General features: G+C 41.2%; 1 long non-coding RNA gene across 1 annotated transcript in view; it reads left to right on the top strand.

Moving 5' to 3' along the window:
- Positions 1-11,176: 11,176 nt before the first annotated feature.
- LOC114656217 (uncharacterized) overlaps positions 11,177-23,979 on the top strand; it is a 42,153-nt gene continuing 29,350 nt past the window's right edge. Inside the window, exons 1-2 of the long non-coding RNA XR_003717001.2 lie at positions 11,177-11,321; positions 19,988-20,176. This is a non-coding gene — a long non-coding RNA (uncharacterized LOC114656217). The remainder of the gene's footprint in view (positions 11,322-19,987; positions 20,177-23,979) is intronic.

Below are 23,979 nucleotides of genomic sequence, written 5' to 3'. Positions count from 1 at the left end.
ATTGTACTTCTTTTGAGCTCAAGTTGCTTCCCCCGGAGACCGCAGCGTAGAACACCACATTGACTACTATGGACTGGTGGAACATTTTAAGCAGCTTGCTGCAGACATCAAAAGAGCAGAGTCTCCACGGAAAGTTCAGTCTTCTCAGGCCTTTCTTCTACAGAGCCACTGTGTTGTCATGACCTGCAGTCCAGTTTGTTGTTCATGTGAATCACCAGGTACGTGTAGCTCTGCCCTACATCCACATCCCATTTCCATGGATCATGACTGACCTCAGGCTCTTTGCCACACCGAAAGTCCACCAACATCTCTTCTGTTTAGCTGATGTTGATGATTTGCAGGTTGTTCTCCCTGCACCACAAGATAAAGTCAACAATCTTCTTGTACTCTGACTCATCTCCATTATTATTATTTTTTATAATTTTATTGATAAAATCAGTTATTAATACAGCCTATGATGGAGGAGTCCTCTGAAAAGTTCTGTTAGGCATGTAAATCACAAAATAATACTTATGAGATTTATTTATTTTTAAGAATGGAGTCAAATTCTCAAAATGGGGAAATTGACTTTCTAATGGGGGTAATTTTGACTATAACACTTAACAGCCCTGGATGACAGTGGGGGACACATATAGAGCACTTACAGGAGCATGTTGAATGCAGCTCCTGGCTGTTGAAGTCCATTGAGTTGGGTTTGTGGCCACCAGCGAATCCCAAATGTGAATCATAGCCTTGGGTCAACTCCCAGAACCAGGGGACAGTGTGGCAGATGGGTTGTCTCTGACCCTTGGTGAGCGGAGTGAGGCGAGGCTGGTGACGTGTATGTGGGAGCACAGGGACAAAGCAGCCTGGGGTATGTGGAGCTGCAGAAGACCTGAGTGCCAGAGCAGAGCAGCTGATGAAGGACGGGGCGGGTCAGGCAACTGAAGAAACCAACAGTCCTCTCTCTAAAGGTCAGCAACCACCAGCAATGCCCAAAGTACAAAGTCCATTCCTTCATCTTTCACACCCCACTTCTGTTAAAGTACCATCACATTCTCAAATCAGTTTAATTCTGGGTTGCCCTCCATACACACACACATATACTGCAGCCAGTTTAGACTTGTCAAGTCACTGAATCTGCACGTCTTTTGGCACATAAACAGGAATCAGGAGGCTCATTTCTAAAGTGATTTTTTGATTGTAATTCAAGGATTTGAGCACACATGGAAATCGGCAGATGAACTGGGGTTTATAACGTTGAAAAGAATGGATGCACAGTTTTGTTTATCGGCACTGGTAACCTACCGCTCACTCACTCTCTATTTTTCCAGTCATAGTAAGAGATTTACACAAAAGCAATCATAAATACAAACAAACAAATAAAAAGGAAAGGTTAAAACTTAAATGCAAAACAGGAAACCAAAACGAGAAGAACAGATTGACGCAAGTCGGCTTAAAAGCTGTGCAAAAAGACTATCGAGAGGAAACGGTAGAAGGACCATTTAATTCCATTTAAAAAAATCATATGCAATTCTAAAATATGCTATTTTAATTTTGTTGTGGACTATAACAAAACACTCCCTTGTTTGTGTCTCAACATTTTATATATCGCTTAACAAAAATGTGACTTTCATCCCAAAGGCCTGTCAAGGTACTGTGTTCTCTTTATGTAGTGACTGAAATTTTGAAGAGTAAAGAGCCAAAGCTGTAGTTAGTTAAATAAGTAATGTAGCTGCGTTTTCCCAAAGTTTCCAAAATTCAGCAGCTCCAACTTAAAAAATGGGATTCAACAAAAGCCTGACGCGCATAAATGATTCCACAGACAGAATATCTTCATTTTTAAAAGTTTAGTTAAGTTTGAAAGTAAAACAGTTCACACAAAAAAGAAAATTAAAAATAGCAAAAAAGGAAAAATTATAATAAGAAAAAATTTTGTTCTGAGCTTAATCTTGTTACATCTTAAATCGTTACTAGTCACTTATAATGCCATTTCAAAGCGGTCAGAAAACTGTATGCTTATCCCATTTTAACTTTCAAGTCCCTGTTTACTGGGACCTGCTCTAAACACAACTAAACCTAATATCACACAGTTTCTCAATTATAGCAAGAAGATTCTATCTCTTACTAACTTATAGGGGGGAAAAAGACTTTACCATTGTCTATGACAATAGAAGAAATTATATTCTATTCAAATAAAGCAAACATTAATATGAGTTTAACTCAAAACTTTAACTTTCTAAAATTGGCTCTTACATTTCCGGCCCCTAATTGGCTATGCAGGACCGGAGACAATTACTATACTTTACTTCAATATGAGCCAGTTAACTTTATATTAACTATTGTTTTCAAATCACTAGCAATAACACTGCAAACAAACACTTTAAAAATTTCATATTTCAAACATTTGCTGTTTCTTGAAGCAGGCACAGTTTATTCACGGGTCTATCCAGTGTGCTGGTTTTGGTCTGCACACAAACTCTTCTGACTGCACCTTTGGCATCTGGCATTGTCTTGATGACTCGACCCATTACCCAAGAATTGCGAGGTGAAGCTTTATCTACAATTAAAACAATGTCCCCTGGTTCAAAATTTCTTCTTGGTGCAAGCCATTTTTGACGTTCTTGAAGTATTGGCAACAGGGCCGGATTTTCCTATAGGCTAACTAGGCTTCAGCCTAGGGCCTCAAGATCAAGAGGGGCCTACATTCAAATTGTTAGCAAAATTTTATTATCTCTCATGTAATTTACAAACTTAAAAATGGAAGGTGAAAGGGCCTCATAAGTGGAATAGCCTAGGGCCTCTTTGCATATAAATCCGGCCCTGATTGGCAAATACTCTTTAGTCCATCTTTTCCAAAACAAATCAGCCATTTATTGAATTTGTTTCCAACGTCTTCTTGGGTTTGGTTCATTTTCTGAAACGAGTTCAGGTGGTAATTTAGGTTTTGTCTTCAGTAACAACAAGTGATTGGGTGTGATTGGTTTTTGTTTTTCTGGATCACTTTTAGTCTGACTGACTTCTAATTGAAATGTTTTTCTTTCATTTCTTAAGTTCAGCATTAAGTCTTTAAACTTGAGAAACCAAGCCACTGCTTTCTTCAAGCGATGCCAATCTGAAAAATAGGTGATTAGTTTGTTGATGGGCTCGGTTGCTTCCTCTATTTTTGTCACGTTAACTGCACAAGTTTTAACTTCTGGATCATCTTCAATGAGTGGATCATTCAGTTGATCTGGTCTTTTTGGCCACTCCTTTTCAGGCTTCAATAAGAAACTTGGACCTTGTGACCATGTGGTGTTTTTGAGAAAGTTTTCTATGCTAAGCCTCCTGGATGCTTGATCAGCCGGGTTAAGAGCAGATGTGACATACTTCCATTGTGAAGGCTGTGAATGATCCCTGATCACGGAGATTCTGTTGGCAACAAAGGTCTTGAACCGAGTGCTTTCATTTGAAATGTGTTTTAGCACCGTGATACTGTCAGTTCAAAATGTAGATTCTTCTAAGGGCATTTGAAGCTCACCTTTAAGCATTTTGTCCATTTTAACTGCCACAACGGTTGCAGTCAGCTCCAATCTTGGAATCATGACATGCTTCAATGGTGCAACTCTTGACTTGCCCATCAGGAATGAACAATGCTTTTTGCCCTCTTCATTGGTTAAGACAAGGTAAGTGACGGTGCCATATCCATCTTCACTAGCATCTGCAAAATGGTGCATTTGTGCTGTCTTTATGGTTCCAAACCCGGTAGGTTTGAAGCATCTGTTCACTTTATAGTCTGTAAGTAACTGCAAATCATCCATCCATCCATCCATTTTCCAACCCGCTGAATCCGAACACAGGGTCACGGGGGTCTGCTGGAGCCAATACCAGCCAACACAGGGCACAAGGCAGGAACCAATCCTGGGCAGGGTGCCAACCCACCGCAGGACACACACAAACACACCCACACACCAAGCACACACTAGGGCCAATTTAGAATCGCCAATCCACCGAACCTGCATGTCTTTGGACTGTAGGAGGAAACCGGAGCGCCCGGAGGAAACCCACGCAGACACGGGGAGAACATGCAAACTCCACACGGGGAGAACATGCAAACTCCACACAGGGAGGACCCGGGAAGCGAACCCAGGTCCCCAGGTGTCCCAACTGCGAGGCAGCAGCGCTACCCACTGCGCCACCGTGCCGCCCAACTGCAAATCATCCAACCATTTTTTCCATTTCTGAATGTGTTTGACTTCTACTTCTTCATCCCACCCAAATTTCTCTTTGCATAAGTCTCTTAGAATAGGTTTTGCTGGCAGTAGGGCGGGTGCTAGAAAACCAAGTGGATCATAAACTGAGCTAACAACAGACAGAATACCACGCCTTGTAGCGGGCTCGTTTTGTAACTTAATCTGAAATTTGAAACTGTCCGTTTCTGTGCACCACTGGACACCCAGGGCACGCTCTGTGGGAAGGAGACTGTGGCTCAAGTCTAAGTCCTTTTGTTCATGAGCTCTGTCTTCTTCTGGTATAGACAATAAAACTTCTCTGTTGTCACTCACCCACTTAGTCAGGTGGAAACCCCCCTTTGAGGCATAGAGCTTGGAGGTCCTTTGCCAGCTTTATTGCTTGTAGTCCTCTGTCTTTTTTCTATGTAGGTGTAACTTTGCGTAGCTGTGCTATGTATTGAATGAGAGGCGTTCTGAGCTTGTGTGTGTAAGAAATTTATTAAATCATCAAATTTTACATCTCTTTTTTCTTCTCTCTCAGTACTGCAGGATAGTGATAACCACTCTCGTTTCAGTTCATATGGGAGCTTTGAGACGACAATATGTAGATTTTCTCCAATATCGAATTCGTTCTGTTTTCCTCCTGAAGTAGGTGCTGCATTCATGCAACGACCGAGGAAGAGAGCTAAATCTACTAATGCTCCCCCATCTTCTGCTGACTTTATCTGAGGCCTGTTCATAATTTTTTTAATGTGTGCTCTATATATCTGTCTGCTGTCTCCATAGTAGGTATTGAGCAATTGTAGTGCCTTTTGATAACTTTCCTTTGGCGCAAGTCCGATACAGGATTGAATGAGCTCTTGAGGGCGACCTCTAGTGTATTGTTCTAAAAAATGCAGTTTATCTTGTTCATTTTCAAACGCCTTGTCTACAGCATAATCAAAGGCTCTAATGAATGATGAATATGTCAGAGGATCACCATTAAATATTGGTACTTCTGTACGTGGCGCTGGGGGTTTATCTTGTTTCTCCCAGTGGTGAGCTAACAGCTTTATAGCTTCGACAACTGCCTTTTGGCTTTCGGTTTGATTTTTTTGACATTCAATTTGATTCTTCTGATATTCGATTTGATTCTGCGCTAGCACATCAACGAGATCTTGTTTGTAAGTCTGCGAACGGGCCCCTGAGATAATTACTGGTCGTTCCTGCCTTTCCGACTCGAGTTCATCCAACCTTCGTAGGATTCTATTGAGTGTCGATTGTTCAACCAACACTGCCGATGAAGGTGATGCTGCTGCTGCAGAGTCCTGAGCGCGCTTTAACTGCTGAGAAGTCTTTCGCACCTTTGACTTTGAGCTATCCTGTTCTTGCAATTGCATCTCTTCGCATTTGTTAACTAGCTGTTCGTCGGATTTATGTTTAGACATTGCCATGATAACAGCTCAAATGATTGACAGCTGTTTCTCTTCTCAGCAACAATCGTCACAATCCGTACGTTCCAACAAAGCAGTTACTTCCTTATACGGAGGCTTCAAAACTCGGGCAAAAACAAAAGGTATCATCCACAAAGTCTTTTACAATATCACAGTCTCTTAAAATCTTCAAGTTCAGGTACGGCGACCTTGCTTTCATTTACAATTATGCACAGGTAGAAGGTAACAGCACAGTACCTCGGAATGACTCCGTTCTTCTTCTTTTTCTTTCGTTGACGAGTTCTGGAGCAGAAGCGTCCTCTGTCCTCAGATGGTAGATTCCGGTTTCAAGGCCTTAAGATGGCAAGTTTTCTGACGATATTGTAGCTGCGTTTTCCCAAAGTTTCCATAATTCAGCAGCTCCAACTTAAAAAATGGGATTCAACAAAAGCCTGACGCGCAGAAATGATTCCACAGACAAAATATCTTCGTTTTTAAAAGTTTAGTTAAGTTTGAAAGTAAAACAGTTCACACAAAAAAGAAAATTTAAAATAGCAAAAAAGGAAAAATTATAATAAGAAAAAATTTAGTTCTGAGCTTAATCTTGTTACATCTTAAATCGTTACTAGTCACTTATAATGCCATTTCAAAACGTTTCTGAACCATTTCAAAGAGGTCAGGAAACTGTATGCTTATCCCATTTCTAACTTTCAAGTCCCTGTTTACTGGGACCTGCTCTAAACACAACTAAACCTAATATCACACTGTTTCTCAATTATAGCAAGAAGATTCTATCTCTTACTAACTTATAGGGGGGAAAAAGACTTTACCATTGTCTATGACAATAGAAGAAATTATATTCTATTCAAATAAAGCAAACATTAATATGAGTTTAACTCAAAACTTTAAGTTTCTAAAATTGGCTCTTACAAGTAAGAAGCCATCAAATAAACTCTTAGATAGAGAGAACTTTAATTGTCCCCTTCCTTGGTCAAGTCAAGGATTTTGCCAACTGTATGTTAGGCACGGTGGCGCAGTGGGTAGCGCTGCTGCCTCGCAGTTGGGAGACCTAGGTACCTGGGTTCGCTTCCCGGGTCCTCCCTGCGTGGAGTTTGCATGTTCTCCCCGTGTCTGCGTGGGTTTCTTCCGTGCACTCCGGTTTCCTCCCACAGTCCAAAGACATGCAGGTTAGGTGGATTGGCGATTCTAAATTGGCCCAAGTGTGTGCTTGGTGTTTGTGTGTGTCCTGTGGTGGGTTGGCACCCTGCCCGGGATTGTTTCCTGCCTTGTGCCCTGTGTTGGCTGGGATTGGCTCCAGCAGACCCCCGTGACCCTGTGTTTGGATTCAGCGGGTTGGAAAATGGATGGATGGATGGATGTTAAGCACAGAGCACATTTTCAGAGACATTTTGGCTCATGAGCCAATGTTGGCTACCAAGCAACTGTGTCCCACTGTGGAGAGCTCTGCTATTCCCAATCACTGTTTCAGTGAAGATGCACATTCTCTCCATTTATGGATTCAATGCAACAGGGATTTTCCGAGACAACTTACAGACAGGATGGGAGCATCTTAACCTACTCTCACCCAAAAGTTGCCTGCTTAGCCATTTTAGTCGCCTGCTTTGTTAACACCATTGTCACCATCACCGGCCGGGTGATATACACTATACAACCAAACATTTGTGGCAATCTGATCATCTCATCTACATGAGGTACACTCTTAAAAACAAAGGTGTCAGAGTGGTTCTTCAGAGTAATGTCACAGTGGAACCATTTTTGGTTCCCAAAAGATCAGTCCACGTGAACATTCCAGAACAAGCTTTTATTTATTTAAATCCACAACAGGCATCATCCAGAAAATAACTATGACATGATGGTAACAGATTCATAAAATACCAATAAGTCATGATGTTACAAAAACTCTTGCTGCATACAGTAACATAAGTCAGTTTTCTTAATCTGTTAAGTGTCCTTCTAGGTAGCCTGCCATACATTAAAGGTTTCAGGGTTTTTTTTTACATATTAAAAGGTTTTTCAAAGCACAAAAACCTTCTTGTGCATAAAACCCTTTCCAGAATGAAATGGTGCTTCATCAAGTAATAGTTTAATGAGGAACTACACAACCCAGAACAGAACCATAAAATGCCACTGAAGAACCACTGGGCATTCCATTCCAAAGCCATGCCAGTTACAACAGCCTCCTCTCTTCTGTGATGGCTTTCCACAAGAATGTGGAGTGTGTCTGTGGGAATTTGTGCCCATTCAGATAAAGATCAGATAGTAATGTTGGATGAGAAGACGGGCCACAGTCATGCTGGAGCAGAAAGAGCCCTTCTCTAAACTGTTGCCACAAAGCTGGAAACACCCACTTGTCTTATATTTCTTTGTTTGCATTAACAGTGTCCTTCACTTAAGCCAAGAGGCCTTTCCCAAACCCAGAAAAACAGCCCCAGACCATTACCCCTTCCTTCTCCACTTAGCTATAGGCACTATGAAGTCCAGAAGGTAGTGTTCTTTTGGCATCTGACAAACCCCGATTCATCCATCACACTGCCAGATAGTGATGTGTGATTCATCACTCCATGCAGAGGCCACGTTCCAACTGCCCCAGGGTCCAACAGCGGTGTGCTTTACACCACTCCAGATGACGCTTGGCAGTGTGCATAGTGATCTTAGGCTTGTGTGCAGCTACTCAACAATGGATTCCCTTTTCATGAAGCTCCTGATGCATAATTCTTGGGCTGATATTGCTTTCAGAGGCAGTATGGAACTCTGTTGTGAGTGAGGAGCAGAGGAAAGGCGATTTCAGCATTTGGCAGCCCCACTCTGTGAGTCTGTGTGCTCTTTTACTTTGTGGCTGAGTTCCTATTGCTTCTAGACACTTCCACTTCACAATACAGCACGTACAGTACCAGAGTAGATCTAACAGAGCAGAAATTTCATGTACAGACTTGTGGCATCCTATGACAATGCCAGGTTTAAGGTTAATGGGCTCTTCTGTATGATCCATTCTACTGCCCGAACTTGTCTATAGAAATAGAGACTGGATGGCTATGTTCTCGATTTCATACGCCTGTTAACAACGAAACACCTGAACTCCGTCATCTGGAGGATTATCCACATACTTTGCCCAGAGTGTGCATTTGGATATTCCAATAAAATCAGGGCTCTGTGTGCGAAATGCCACATCTTCTTTGGCTTTTACCTCTTATCACTAAAACCCTGTCTTATTTGGAGAGTTTGTTTGGTATTGCAACAGATAATCATTGGCACGGCCAATCCTGCACATTATATTACATTGTATCCTACCACATAAGGATATCTGAGGCCACAGTCTGATTGGAAAATGTATCATAATTCACATGCACATAATTTAAAGATTATAATCGTTCCTAAATGTATAATAATTAAAATTCACATGATTTGATATTTATTTATTAACTTTCCAAAACGTATATGCACATAGATCTAGGATTATTCATAATGAATGAATGGGCACATTCATAAAATCTCCAAGAGTGGGAAGGATTTAGGAACATTTATTGGTGTATGTTATAAATTATTACCAGGTATCTGCAGTAAATTATCGTATACGTTCTAATTTAGGACCACTATATGGACCCTTTTATAAATAAGACCCAGAAACACGCAACAGCGTGTGTAACTATAACTAGGAGGTAATGGAGACACAAATAAACAAAAATAGAAATAATAAATATAAATAGATTAATAAAATAAGGCATTAAAAATAATAATATAATGGTAACCCGGCAGATGATTTAAAATGCAAGTAGTTATTCTACGTTGGGGTCATTCGGCATTGACCACTTACGGCGGGTCTTCTTTACTAAAAGGGTATTCGTGTTAAGTGTGAAGTTAACTGGATTATCAGAATATCCAGAATCAAATTGTCCCTAGTGTGTGTGTATGTGTGTGTGTGCGCGCCATGCACGGGTTTGTTTCCTGCTTTGCGCCCTGTGTTGGCTGGGATTGGCTCCAGCAGACCCTCGTGACCCGTGACACTGTAGTTAGGATATAGCGGGTTGGCTGATGGATGGATGGAATAAAAATCTAGTAACACGGTTTATACGTTATTAGAGTACATGTCATGTCCAAGTGCCATACCGTAGTTGGCTAGCAGCTGCTCATTTACAATGGAATAAATTATAACCGAGGTTATAATGAAAACCTCACATGATTGAAATGTTCCATTAACTTAACGATAAAATATAAATGTTCCGTCCTAATATGAGAAATTCCTATCCTGTGCTTTTTAACTTTTATTTCATCGTACTAATAATCGCAGCTGAAAACCACTAATTATCGCTAACGCCGACGACCAGAGAACAATAGAATGCATAATACGTAATCTAAACTAATTATTAGTAGCCTACCGAAGAATTTAAATGCTAGATATGAGATAAATAAATTGCAATAATGTATATGCTAACCGAAATGCTGCGGTATAGAAACAGAAATCGGCAAAAAGCAGTTTTGACCAAATGTTTCGCTTCAACGTTGTGTAGGCCTACTAACAACTAAAACAACTTGATGACATAATATGGTATATTATATAGGACTATGTACCGGACAGATAAAGTTTAGTGGTTTAGAAAATTAATTTTAATGTCAAACAGTAACCAGTACAAACATTTTATTTCATGAAACGGCCGGCCCATGACCAGACCAGATGCCCAAATGCCCTAGTGGCCAGACCGCCCCTGCCATCTAGGGGCAAGACAGGAACAATTTCTGGACAACGCGCCAGTCCATCGCAGGGTGAACATGCACACATCAGGAGCCAATTTAATACCCTCAGCTCACAAGCATTTGTTTCAGAACAACCCGAGATCACCGCACTATCACGCCATGCATCCATTTTCCAACTTGTTTAAAAATAAGAAGTGTTTATCTTACCACAAGGATAATTTGCATCCAATCAAAAAAAATCTTTAACAGAATTTACTAAATATACTTTTTCATAATTTCAAAGTTTTAGACGTATTACTTTGAGATTTAGGTTATAACTATATTGTAGTAACAATTGTATAAAAGGTGATTTGGAATATGATGTAAATACACAGTGTATTATGTTTCATGGTTTATCTCCCCAACTCCAACCCTAAAGGTCAAACTCCGTCCATGCGGTATTTAAAGTATGTCTTAGTTCATCTGTCTCAAAGGTGTTTTGTTTTTTTTGCCAAATTAATAACTGCCTTTTAGATCTCTTTAAGACCACGTATCCGGCCCAGCTCCTACTTTCTTGTTGTTCCTTTCGAAGTAATCAGTCAGCGGGTGATATATTCAGTAGGACCGTTTTGAGTGAATAATTAAACTGTAACTCTAAAAGTAATCACACTGAGGTGTATCGTGTTTTTTGTAACCTCGCATCCCGGGATTTTTTTTCATGTAATGTAAATGAGTCTGGAACTATTCAGCGCATTTGTAGCCGAGACTTCTATGGATATTAGGGATCCAGATCTGTCATAAACGTAGCCAAGCTGGAGTGTTCATTTAGCAAGCGCAGATGTGTTTTTGGACTGATCGCAGTCGCTGCCACTATTAATACCCTGGCCTTCCCTCTCTTGATCCCCCCACCCCTCGCTGCCCCCCAGCACGCCCTGCGCCGCACACTTGGCGCGCGCACTCAGCAGTCGGATGAGCCCGGCAGACGAATTGATCTCCTGAGCCCTGCTTGTCTCCCGGCGCGGAACCCAAGGTACGAAAACGCCTTTTCTTACTGCCTCGTCGGTGGGAGTAAAAACAGTTATACCAGAGGAGTAATGCGATCAGTTTGTGCACTTTCTGTTGTGTTTTTGTGGTTGCAATTCCAGAAACGCTTGTTCAAAAACGCAAGAATTTATCTGGCGTAACGTAATAAGGCGTGTGATTACAGTGATTTATTTGGAGAGTTTGAGCACACAGATCAATGCCTCACGTGCGCATCGTTTCTCCTCTTGTGTCAGATTTTAAACAAATAATCGTTTCAGTAATAGGTGCCTTCCAATATTTAAGAAATATTTTAGTATTCTAGAACATTTGAGGCTCCTTTCCGTGATACAACGCTAAAAACATAAGCCATACCGAGTCATCTCATAGCGATAAGCCATCAAAGGTTTCAAGCTGAGTTTATTTTATGTAAATTATTTAACCATCCATCACCTTTCTATAGTCTGCCCATCCCGTTTAGAATCATGCAGGGCTGGCGCCCATTGGAACCTCACGTCACAGCACAACTTGGACAATCAAATGTACAGCTGAAGTCACACCTGTTGGTAAGAGTCAGCCGAAGTTTCGAAATGTGGTGAGAACACCAAGCAAAATAGAATGACTCCACTACAGAATATAGAACATACTAAATCAATAAAGTAAAATAAACTTAATAACTCTTTAATTGAGGAGATATTCTTATTACTTGTTTTCTGTTGTGGTGTCATCCTGCCATAGATTGATGGTATCTCCATAGGTTGAAACTCTTGGTAACTCATACTGACAGGTGTTAGTTCTATCAGTTCTACAGGAATATGAGATACATTTTATTGTTTTAGTTTACAGAGTACAATTGGCGATATATATATATATATATATATATATATATATATACACATCTTAATAAAAGGACTAGTGTCTCTGTGTCCATCCAGTAGCTATGTTATATGTGATTTAGTATGGAATTTGTAAAAGCAGTCTTAATGTTTGTGATGCACCATCTGTTGGAATGAAAAATGCATTTTGTTTTATTACTTAATGCATTACAAAAATTTTACATATATGTCTCTGGAACCCACAGCCTCTAACGTGAAGCTCCACGTAGGTGGAGTTGACTCCAATGGGCACCAATAGAGTCCAGCTGCAGACGCCTAAAGTTCTTCCTCGTTATGCTATGGTTAAGATTACGGTAATGAGAAGGTTATCCGGCTCAAATAATGACAACTGTCCACTAAATCAACCCCATCTACCTAGAGCTCCAGGGCAGAAGCCCCAGGAAAATTTGGTATGGAATTTGTAAAAGCAGTGCTAATGTTTGTGACGGACCATCTGTTGGAATGAAAACTGCAATGCACTTCATTTCTACATGGATTACAAAATGAATTCCTGTAGATGGTACACTGTAAAAGTTAATGCTGAATACCCTGAGGTGTTGGTAAGTTAGCTTCCAACACATCTTGTTTGTGTGTATATTATATATATATATATATATATATATATATATATATATATATATATATATATATATATATATATAATAGTGATACCTTGAGATACGAGTTTAATTCGTTCTGTGACCAAGCTCGTAAATCAAAATGCTCTTATCTCAAATCAATTGTCCCCACTGAATGAATTGAATCCGTTCCGGATCCCCTAAAAACACTGCAATTTTTTGGTTACATGTTTTTAAATAAGAAAAATGTACTTATAAATAACGAATATTGTATAAAAACACAATACAATAGAATGTACTGCAATAAACTGGCTTTATTAAGTACAGTACAGTATAATGTACAGCATTTACCTTGGAGAGCAGACGAGTTGAAGATGCTGATGGAGGTGGTGGAGAAAGGCTGAACTGAATAACTGAATGTTATTCACCGATTTTTGCCCTTTTCGCCGCACTTTCCTCACTTTCATCTGCAGGGGTTTTTGAGAAAAACCTGTCCAATGAGGTCTGTTTCATCCTCCCTTTCAGAATGTTTCTAAAATGTGTCATGCAAGTGTCATTAAATAGCACCGTCGCGCGCCCAGTTGAAACTTTTTCTGGCTGTTTCTTTTGAATAAAATCTGAAAGTTTCTCCCACATTCCCAACATTTCCTTTATCTCACTTGTAAAGATAACTTCCTCCGCCTCCTCCACGTCACTTACTTCCTGCAAAACCTCCGTGTGCTGCTGCGTCTGTAGCTCCTTTAGCTCCTCCATTGTCAGTTCCTCAGATTGCTCCTCGATGAGCTCATTGATGTCACCTTCATCCATGTCCAGGCTTGCTGGTGGATGTATCCTTCGGCCGCTATTATTCCTGCAAACATTTTGAGGTAATCCTCAGCTGCCTTCATATCATCGCTTGCTGCCTTACCATGCCTGACAACGGAGTGAATGCCGGTCCTCTTTTTAAAATTCTCGAACCAGACCAACTGGCTTTAAACGGCTCGCCCGATGTCAAGTCTGTCGAAGTGCCTGGGGTCTGCTGCTGCAAATCAGTGTAAATCGCTCGTGCCTTCTTACAGATTATAGCCTCAGTCACGGTATCTCCTGCGAGCTGCTTCTCCGTCAACCACACAATCAGCAGCTTCCCCATATTTTCATGGATAGATGTCCACTGTTTAGAAATGATTTGAACGCCCTTGGCTGCCGTTATAGCCTTTATCGACTCCTTCTGCTTCAGTATGGTGCAGATTGTAGAAGTGCTACGCTTGTACTGCTTCGCCAAATTGACTACACGCACACCTTGTTCATGTTTTTCTATAATTTCTTCCTTTAATTCAATGCACATCATCCACTTCTTCTTCTCTGCACTGTCCTTTGCACTCACTTTCTTCAGACCCATAGTTGGAAAAACGAAGTTTTGCAAAATAACTGCAAGCACAAATGCGAGCACAACACTGATGCTTCCACTGCGAGCTAACTGCTTAAAGTGAACGAGTGAGACACGGGATGTTGCGGCGTTCACTGTGGCGAGCTGCATGAACTAGCAGTGGGGTGGGGTATCTGAAGCTGGCTCATAACCCAAATTTTAGCTCTCAACTCAAAGCAAAAAACTGGCTAAGAGACTGCTCGTATCTCAAAAAACTCGTTAGTTGGGACACTCGCAAGTCAAGGTATCACTGTATTGTATATTGAAAGAGGCAATGACGCTGCCTTAATTACGAGTGTATATGACAAGGAATATTATGTGGATAATATATTACACTTTTCTAGCAATCATCCCTCATCTATTAAATGGAGTCGTGTTAAGACTCTGTAATACAAATACAGCCTGTTCACATCAGACTGCTACCACAAGACGTTTATTAAAACAATGCTTACATAGGAGGCACCACAGACCTCAGCAAACAATCAACTCTGATCTGATGTCCTACTTGGCCCACCGTTCCCTATCACAGTGGTTTATCAGAAAGTACAGCACACGTCCTGATCAGGCATCACAGTAGCCCATAAAGCTGCAAACACTCTGTGGACTTTTCTTTTTAATGCCAAAAGCAAGAAATCTGCAGCAGAGACATGGGATGCAGTGTACAGTATTCCATGCAGTGCATGCCCAGCTGTATACATGGAACAAACATCTAAAAGACTCACAACACGCATACAAGAGCATCACAATTCTGTCAGGACTCACGATCTCTGATATACGCCCATACAAGTTTAACCAGACACACGTTTAACTGGAGCACGGTGCGAGTAAAATTCAGGGCTAATGCTAAAGGTTCCAGAGAGCTGGCTGAGCCGTGGCTCTCAAATGAAAACGCCATCAACAGACACTTGGACATGAACCCAGCATGTGCCGGCTGTAAGAGATCAGCCTCGGCACAGACAGACATGGACTCCAGAAGTCTTCAAAATACCTGCACCCTTTATTTTGTGACACACACAACAACAACAACACAGTGCACAAGAATACCACACTCTACTCAGTCGTTTCTTTCTTCTGGCCGTCTCCACCCCTCTCTCTCATATGCTCCGTCCTCTTCTACCCAAATCCGTCTCCTCGAGTGGTGGCTGCAGGCTCCTCTTATAGCCCACCCGGAAGTGCTTCAGGTGGTAATTAGCCTAATTAGGCTGCACTTCCGGGTATGGCTGCACCACAGCCCAAACGGGCTTGTTAAGTCGTTCTGCTCCCCCTGGCGGTGGCCACGGAGACCAAAAGGCATGAGCTCTGGTGTTCCACGATTGTGGCCCCGATACCACCCAGGGGGGCTGCTCTCTTGAGCCCAGGGAAAGATAGTGCCCCTCTCCCGGTACGTCCTTCTTCCAGGCATCCCGATGGGGCAAGATCCCTGGTCGTCTGCCGCAAGGCTTAAAAAGAAGGACACCTAAGTAACATAAAACACTTTATATCCAACACCCTCCGAACCTCACCTTATTGATCCACCCCCTTGCATCCCCCATTTTCCTATATTTTGCCTTTGATTCCTGTATATCTAATCATTTTCCTCTGATAATGACACCTGGCATGTTGTTGAAAGTTTAGGAATAAAAACATATTTTAAGATACGTGACTTATTTTGTCCCTTTGTGGATTACTAACTACAAATATACAAGCCATATCACAAACCTAAAGTGTAAATAGGTCAGTTTATTAAGATTTGTGCCCACAGGAACCAACCTCAGATGTAGTGCCAGTCCATCGTAGGACCCACTGATGTTCAGACTCACACTAAGTCATTCCAGGTCAATTTAGATTTACCAAGCAGTTTATCTCCCACATCTTTGAGATTTATTACAAAAAACAGCGTAGATTGAAGAAAAGCGCACACCCGCTAAGAGAGCGTGCAGGCAGTGAACAGGCAGAACCCTGCTGGTGATTTAACCCTGACCACTGAAACCGTGAAGAAGGAGGGCTAACTGCTGTGCCAGCCACCTTTTTATTTACACCGTGTGTGTAAAGTTCTTATGTTCCGTTTTTTATTTTGCCAGCCTAGGCTCATCACCTTTTTAAAAACCCCATAAAAAGGTTGATTTCTCAAACTGCTATCCACTTAAACTCACGATGGGTGAACCTGATCAATGACCTCACTCCTGCCCCCTTAAATGGCTGCCTCGACTCAATATTAACCCTTCAAATCAGCAAGTTTATCAGCCTTAACAAAGAGGCCTTGCTTCACCTCTTACCCATTGATCAATATACCATCAGAATGACACCCAACACACACACACTTACATTGGATCCAGAACGGTATGATCCAATGTGTAACCTCTCAGATCAGTCCTCAGCCTTTGGCCTGCATTGTAGGATGCTCGCCTACATGGGCCTATAAAATGGTGAACACGATCACACAGCACTAGGGTTCAGTGTAGTACAATTCATTTTTCAATGGAACACCAGCATGTTAAATGGCTGTTTCATACTTTCATACTAAGTTCAACCAGGAGAAGGAAACAGCAGATATTTTTTGACCAAACTCTACGTAAACCCCTTGGCTACAATGTCTACCAAAGCCACAGTTCCTGTTTGGACAAAGTACATTGGAATTTTTATTTATTCTGTCAGTAAGTGATACAAATGTACAATTTACCACAACTAACTAAAAGGCAGTGTAGTCATAGAACAAGCAAAATGGAGAGGGAAATGCACCAAAGTCACTTCTTTTACTTTGCTTGTCACTGTTGTCCCCATGGCAGTAAGACTTCCTCCTGCACTGTATATACTGGCCACAGTCTCTTGGCTGTAAATGGCTTACACTGTACTCAATCCAGTGAGCCTTTTTATATTACACTGGAGACGGGGAGTCATGCAAGCTTGGCACTCACTGTGCTGATTTTAGGAGAGCGGCGCTCTGTTTGACCGACGGCTACTTCAGTAAGACGTGTCAAATTATTTTTAGAAGGCCACTCTGCACACAAGCTGTAAAATCTAAATATATATGCTGGCTATTTATTCCCTTTTGGTTTGGCAGCTCGAGTTAAGAAGGTGAAGCTGGGTTAAAGAAAAGTTCTTCATGGTCTAGAATGGTGCTTCTCAAACATCGGGTGGTGGGCTGTCACCTGTGGGTCGCGTTTTTAATATTGGTTATATTGGCAGTGGCTCGCTGCTCTGATAATCACGCTTGATTCACTAAAGGGGATCATTGATTTGTGGTGGTGAAGACCCCTACATGGGGGAGAAAGTGGGTCATGAGCCCAGAAAGGTCTAGAGGATGGCCTATTAAAAACCACTGGTCAGCATTCCAACCATTTTTTAAATTACATGTCCATCTGTGCCTCAAGGAAAACACAATTATAAACATTTTTAGAGATTTATGATTTCCATTTCTGAAGTACTGAATATGATTTATTTTACAATAGGAATTTGTCTGAAGTTGATTTTTTGATCCCTCTATTTGTCTTTTAAGACACTCCTCAATTGACTGCATTGAAAACACCATTTCCTGCCTGGCATTCATTTTCATTTGTAGCAGGTGATGTTTTTTATTGATATTATCCATCTATTTCTGCTACCTCAACATTCAGCTTAGAGCTCCAAAACGCTGGAGTCCACCTAAAGTACAGAGCATGTGACGCAGGGTGCAGCTCCAGATGGCAAGCCAGCACTTTGACACTATTACACTTATGTTAGGTACCAAGCAATTTAGGACCATTGTCAGAGCCATAGAAAGGTCATAGCCCCCATACGTAAGTGAGCAAGCATTAGAGATAAACCGTTGTATGGTGAAGCAGCATCACAACCCAGTTCTTTAGATTTGGAAGGTAGAAGGTGGTTGGCAGGATGGCTGGGGCATCCACCATGGCCCCTCACTTGAACTGTCCCTGTGGGGTGCTGCATCCTATACTCTGTTATATTTAGAAAGTCCTGTCTTAAATAATACTCCAAAGAGTTGCGAGAGTCAGCATGGGTAAAGAAGCTTTTAAGCATCTATAGCCCTGTATGTCCGACTCGTGTATCTGTGTAGTAACAGTGGCATTTGATTCTTTGGCCTTGAGATGAGTCCATTGGCATATCTGCATTGGGAAAGGCGCTTTGTGATCATTAATAAGCAGACATTAAATAGGTTCAGTTTCTCTCTGGGATAATAAAGTCTACCTGACCTAACCTAACCTAACCTCCATCCATCCATTTTCCAACCCGCTGAATCCGAACACAGGGTCACGGAGGTCTGCTGGAGCCAATCCCAGCCAACACAGGGCACAAGGCAGGAACCAATCCCGGGCAGGGTGCCAACCCACCGCAGCCTAACCTAACCTAACGTAGACAATTGTTTACCTGTCAACCTGTGGTTTTGCTGTTCTCTACTTTGCCATTTGTTTTGTTAGCTTGATTTTTAAAGAGGCTGAAGTTAGTGACTTGTTTGCAGTGAGTTATTCATGCAGGTCTGAGTAACGTGAAGAATCAACAGCTTAGAAGATATGCACTGATACAGTATGTACCATTAAACCTAATTCTGATCAGTGACTCAAAAGGTAAAATTCCACATTTTCATTTCATTTGTGCCTGGCCCAATGTAACACTTCCCCAAATCTAATACTAGATTTTGGTCGAAGACCTGAAAATGTTCAGGGTCACAACTCTACAATGATGAAGGAAATCCGGAGGGGGCAAGCACTTTTTCACAACACTGAATTATGTTTCCATTTTACTACACCAATATGTTTGTTGATGGACTTTGTGGCCAGTTTTATCTCACAGCCCCACCTGACCCTCATGTCAGCACTGTTACCTTAATATTGTGAGGCTGTAAATCTCCCCACCAGCCCCCAGTGCATAAATCTGATCACAGAAGCCATAACACCTGGCACTGTTTATAAGTGTTTATCCATCCATTTTTTTTATTACCTGCTTGTTTGGTTTTGGTTTAACGGTAGCTGGTGTCAAACCTGACGGCAAAGGATACAAGGTGGGAACCAACTCTGTAATGGATGCCACTCCATCACAAGTTAGACTTTTTCACAAACTCAAGACTGAGTTGGTCCAACTTAGTGTTGTCACTTAACATAAGATACACATATTTGGTATGTGTGAGAAAAATCGGTGTACCCAGCAGAAGAACCCCTCATCAACACTGAGAAAACATACGAATTACATGTAGGCAGTGCCCATGCTGATATTGATAAGGTTCTCAAACATTATCTGTGGTCGGCCACATCTTTAATTCTGAATAAGGGAAGTAGTGTGTGACCCTGTGGCCTTTTTGTGGAATGTAATTCTGTCTTTCAGTACAATTGACCTTCTCTGAACTGTCACAAGTGGCGCAGTGGCACAACAGTAGCACTGCTGCCTCGCAGTAACAAAACTAGGGTTCTCGTACCGGGTCCTGCCTGCATGGAGTTTGCACGTACTCCTCAGGTCTGTGTGGGTTTCCTTCCCACTGTCCGGAGATGTGCAGGTTAGGTGACTTGGTGATCCTAAATTGGCTCTGGTGTGTGATTCGGGTGTGTGTGTGTGTGTGTTTGCATGTTTTCCCTTGCGATGAACTGGCACCCTGTCAAGGGTTTGGTCCTGCTTTGCACCCTATACTAGGTGGGATAGGCGCCAGGAGACCTCTGTGACCCTGTTCAGGACTAAGCGGGTTAGAAGACTTGTCAGTCTGATCTGTCACACATTGGGGCTTTTCTTAAATATTGGGAAAGGACCCAACAGGATTGTGTTTCTGTTCTGATGCAGTATTTTTTAAAACGTTCTTCCATAAGGGTGTTCAGGTTATTGTTATTACCTCTTTTCATTATTCATTTCCATAAAGGGTGAAGATACCCTAACTAAATCCCCAAGAGCCCAGGCCATAACTGAAGACACACAGGGCCTAGTCATCCAGTTTCCTAAAAAGACATGGACTGGCACTACTCTTCAGTGGCTCCCACAAAATCAAGTCTGTCCACACAGGGCATGGAGAACTTCACCACCTCAGCAGTGCTGATTGAGGAACCGACTGGTAAGAAGCACCTCCTTTAGACATGATAGATTGGCTGATGAGTTATAATGAGTGATGCATGTTAGAGTCTGTAATGGACCAAGTTCTGTTAGATGTCCAGAAAATGTGGTGTGCTCTTGGATCCATTACCTTAGCCCAGGCTTGAAGTGAGCAGAGTGTTAATATATCTACCTGCAAAACTGTTATATCTTAAGGCAGTGCTTTCAGCAGGTCTACTAAGATGGATGCTCTACATGCAAGTAACTAACTTGAGTAAATGACGAGTGCATATTACAGTGACAGCAGCTGCTTTCACACTGATTTGGTCCTTACATCCCATAATATTTAAGGTCATTTGCAAATATGCTGGTCAGATCCTTTAGCACAACTTATTGGTTGCAAAGTCTCAAAAAAAAGATCTCAGCATCTTTTACACATAGCTGGTGTTACCTAATTTGGACATGTCAGAATTTAAAGAGTTTGAAAATGGTTAGTCAGAAGCAGATGTGGGTAGTAACGAGTTACATTTACTCCATTACATTTACTTAAGTAACTTTTTAAAAAAATTTTACTTCTAAGAGTAGTTTTACTGCACCATACTTTTTACTTTTACTTGAGTACATTTGTGAAGAAGAAACACTACTCTTACTCCGCTACATTGGGCAACACTCGAATCGTTACTTTTTTCCATTAGATACTTTATATTTTTGCCGGAGAGAAACCACCAGTGGATCTACTGCATGACTGTTTCACCAATCCGACGTAGCAACAATAATCACATGGCTCCATTTCACAAATCAGATGTAGCCATGCAGTCACGTGACCACCACACACTCCTCACAGACAGGGAAAGAAAGAATACAATTGGAACCTCGGTTTGCGAGCATAATTCGTTCCGGAAACGTGCTCGTAGTCCAAAGCACTCGTATATCAAAGTGAATTTCCCTATAAGAAATAATGGAAACTCAGATGATTTGTTCCACAACTCAAAACTATTCATTTAAAAATGATTAATACAAAATATAAAGTAAAAACAAATTAACCTGCACTTCACCTTTGAAAAGAATCATGACTGGTGTGAGCGAGTTTCTAAACTCTTGTGGGATTTCACCCAACGGGACGACACGCGGAAGAGCGTCCCGAATCAACCACAGGCACCCAGTGCTGTAGCAGTTCGCTGTAAAAGCCAAACATGCACAGACACAGACAGTCAAGGTAAAGTGAGACTTCTTGTACGTGCACAAGCTGCCTTGTTCTAATGTTATTTTCTATCAGCTGTGCTATTTGGAGGGCAAGTGAATATGCAGTATTATACGGTCAGTGTACAGTCAGTATATCTTGTCACTGTAAGTAGTTTGCACTGTTCAGACATACATGTTACCTACTGTAGGTATTGGCTTCAAAAACTTTGTTGTGAAAAAACTGAGATTTGGAACTTTGTGTTATTTGTGCATCTTTATTTTGTAAAGATGTTATTTATTTTTACTAATTTTTTATTTTATTATTTGGAAATAGCAGAATTGGCACATTATTTTATATTTTGTCTTTCTTATTACAACAGTTCTAAAAACTAAATCATTTATTATGATCAAACAGTTACTCAGTACTTGAGTAGTCTTTTCACCAAATACTTTTTTACTCTTACTTGAGTAATTTTTTGGATGACTACTTTTTACTTCTACTTGAGTAATATTATTTTGAAGTAACACTGCTCTTACTTGAGTACAATTTTTGGCTACTCTACCCACCTCTGGTCAGAAGGTATTGAAGCATGAGGAGCCCTCAAGAAAAGCAATTCAGTGCCGGATTGAAGAGGTAGAGGAAAAACTCCAGGACTGTTTTGATTTTCTAAACTAAGACATTTTTAGAGGCTCATCATCACATCTGGATTAGTATGCAAATTTCTTAATGGGATTCGTCAAAAATGTTTGTGTGAATACAAAAACAATGCACATATTTCCTAAGGAGAAAACTGTGGATTACCATTAACACCAGGAAATTATCTGAAGGCATGCAGCAATGCAGTTTTAGAAGTTGATATAAAAACATGCAATAAATGCGAGCTCAGAAAGAAAATTATGTCAGTATAGGGAAACCTGGGAACCATGTGTAGTACCAGTAATGATTCATGTAAACTTTGGCAGGGTTTGCAAATCTCTCTATTATAATTTTAAAAAATCCTGGGACGAGACCAAGATTTTTAGCCTGGGACGAGATGTGACTTTTTCAGAGGGATACTTTCACGTCCCGTGAAACGAGACTCTGTGGCAAGAGACTTAACCAAACAAACAAGTAGAACGTTGTAAAGAATTCAAAAACGTTGGCACGATACACATGCAGAGCAGGTTAGAGATAATGAAAGTATTAAAATTTGAAAAATCTTGTAAGATTTGATGATAAGATCACTTGGCGCAAACAAACAGAAATTATTACTTTTTGAAATAACGGAACAACAAAAAGAGATTGATTATACTGTTCAGATTTAAAATTTAAGTCGGAGACTTGTAGATCGGCTAATTCGTGTTGCCATCAGGGAAAAGTAGTGTTTCTTCCCAATGAAGAAGCGAATTCACGAGAATTAAAAGATTTGTGGTTTGGTGAAAGTGAAATCCACATACGTGAGCGACAGAGATACGAAGTTGCTGGTGCGTAGCGCAGGCCAGGGGTGGTTGGCGAGTGAAGCGAGCAGGAGGCAAAGCCACCTAGTGCTTACAGATTGCAAACTAAAGCCTAATCCAATATCATTGACATTTTCCCTCCCTGATGAACCCAATCCATTCTACACACTCTTTGATCAAAATATCAAGCAGCCTACTGTTCGATTTGATTGCAGCACCACATGATCCATCGTTCTTTATTTCTTAACATAATTTAAGGAACATTTTTAAATGAGTTAATGTCCATAAGGTATCTGGCCCAAATGAAATTTCAGGGAGGGTTTCAAAAACATATAGTGACCAGTTAGCTGGCATCTTCACATCTTTAATTTTGTGCTGAAAGAATCCGCAGTCTCAGTTGACATTAAAAGGACAGAAATTATCCCTTTGCCTAAGAAAGCAAAAGTTGACTGACTGAATGACTGCGGACCTGTGGCAGTCACTCCAGTCATGATGAAGTGCTTTGATCGTCTGGTGCTGGGATGTATTTTACAGAATATTCTAGAATAGTTATGATTACCTCCAGGTTGCATCATCTCAGGTCCACAGAGGATGCAGTATCCCTTGCACTTCTTACCATCCTGGCAAACCCAGATAATAAAAACTTTCCATGCCCAAGACCTGTTTATATACAGCAGCTCTGCATTAAATACTGTTGTGCCATCAAAAATGATCATCAAACTTCTTAATTTAGTACCACCCTTTGTAACTGGCAGACCACAATATGTACACATTGGCAGTCTCACATTCTTGCAGATCCTCAGCACAGACACTCGACACGGTATTGTGCCGAAACCCCTTCTGTACTCCTTGCTCACCTCTGACACTCCATTTATTTTGCTCATGATACCACCATCATAGGCTTGGTCACCTACAGCGGTCAGATGGCTTACAGAGAAGTAGTTTACCTGTTAAAACAGTGGTGCCAGGGCAACTATTTCACCCTACTTGACAGCAAAACCAAGGTGTTGGTCATAGACTTAAGAAAGCAGACTACATCACCATTTACATCAGAGAGGATGCAGTGGAGGGGATAAGCAACTTTAAATTTCTTGGAGTGACCATCACTTATGAATTGAAGTGGGCACAACACATTCCGGCCTTTGTGAAGAAGGAAAGCTCAGATTTCTCCATTTGTGCTCTCTACCTTTTACAGGTACAGAGTTG

The sequence above is a fragment of the Erpetoichthys calabaricus genome, chromosome 8 (assembly GCF_900747795.2).
Source record: "Erpetoichthys calabaricus chromosome 8, fErpCal1.3, whole genome shotgun sequence".
Classification (NCBI taxonomy): Eukaryota; Metazoa; Chordata; class Cladistia; order Polypteriformes; family Polypteridae; genus Erpetoichthys; species Erpetoichthys calabaricus.
The sequence above is the reverse complement of the archived record's forward strand: the minus strand, read 5'-3'. Positions and strand labels throughout refer to the sequence as shown.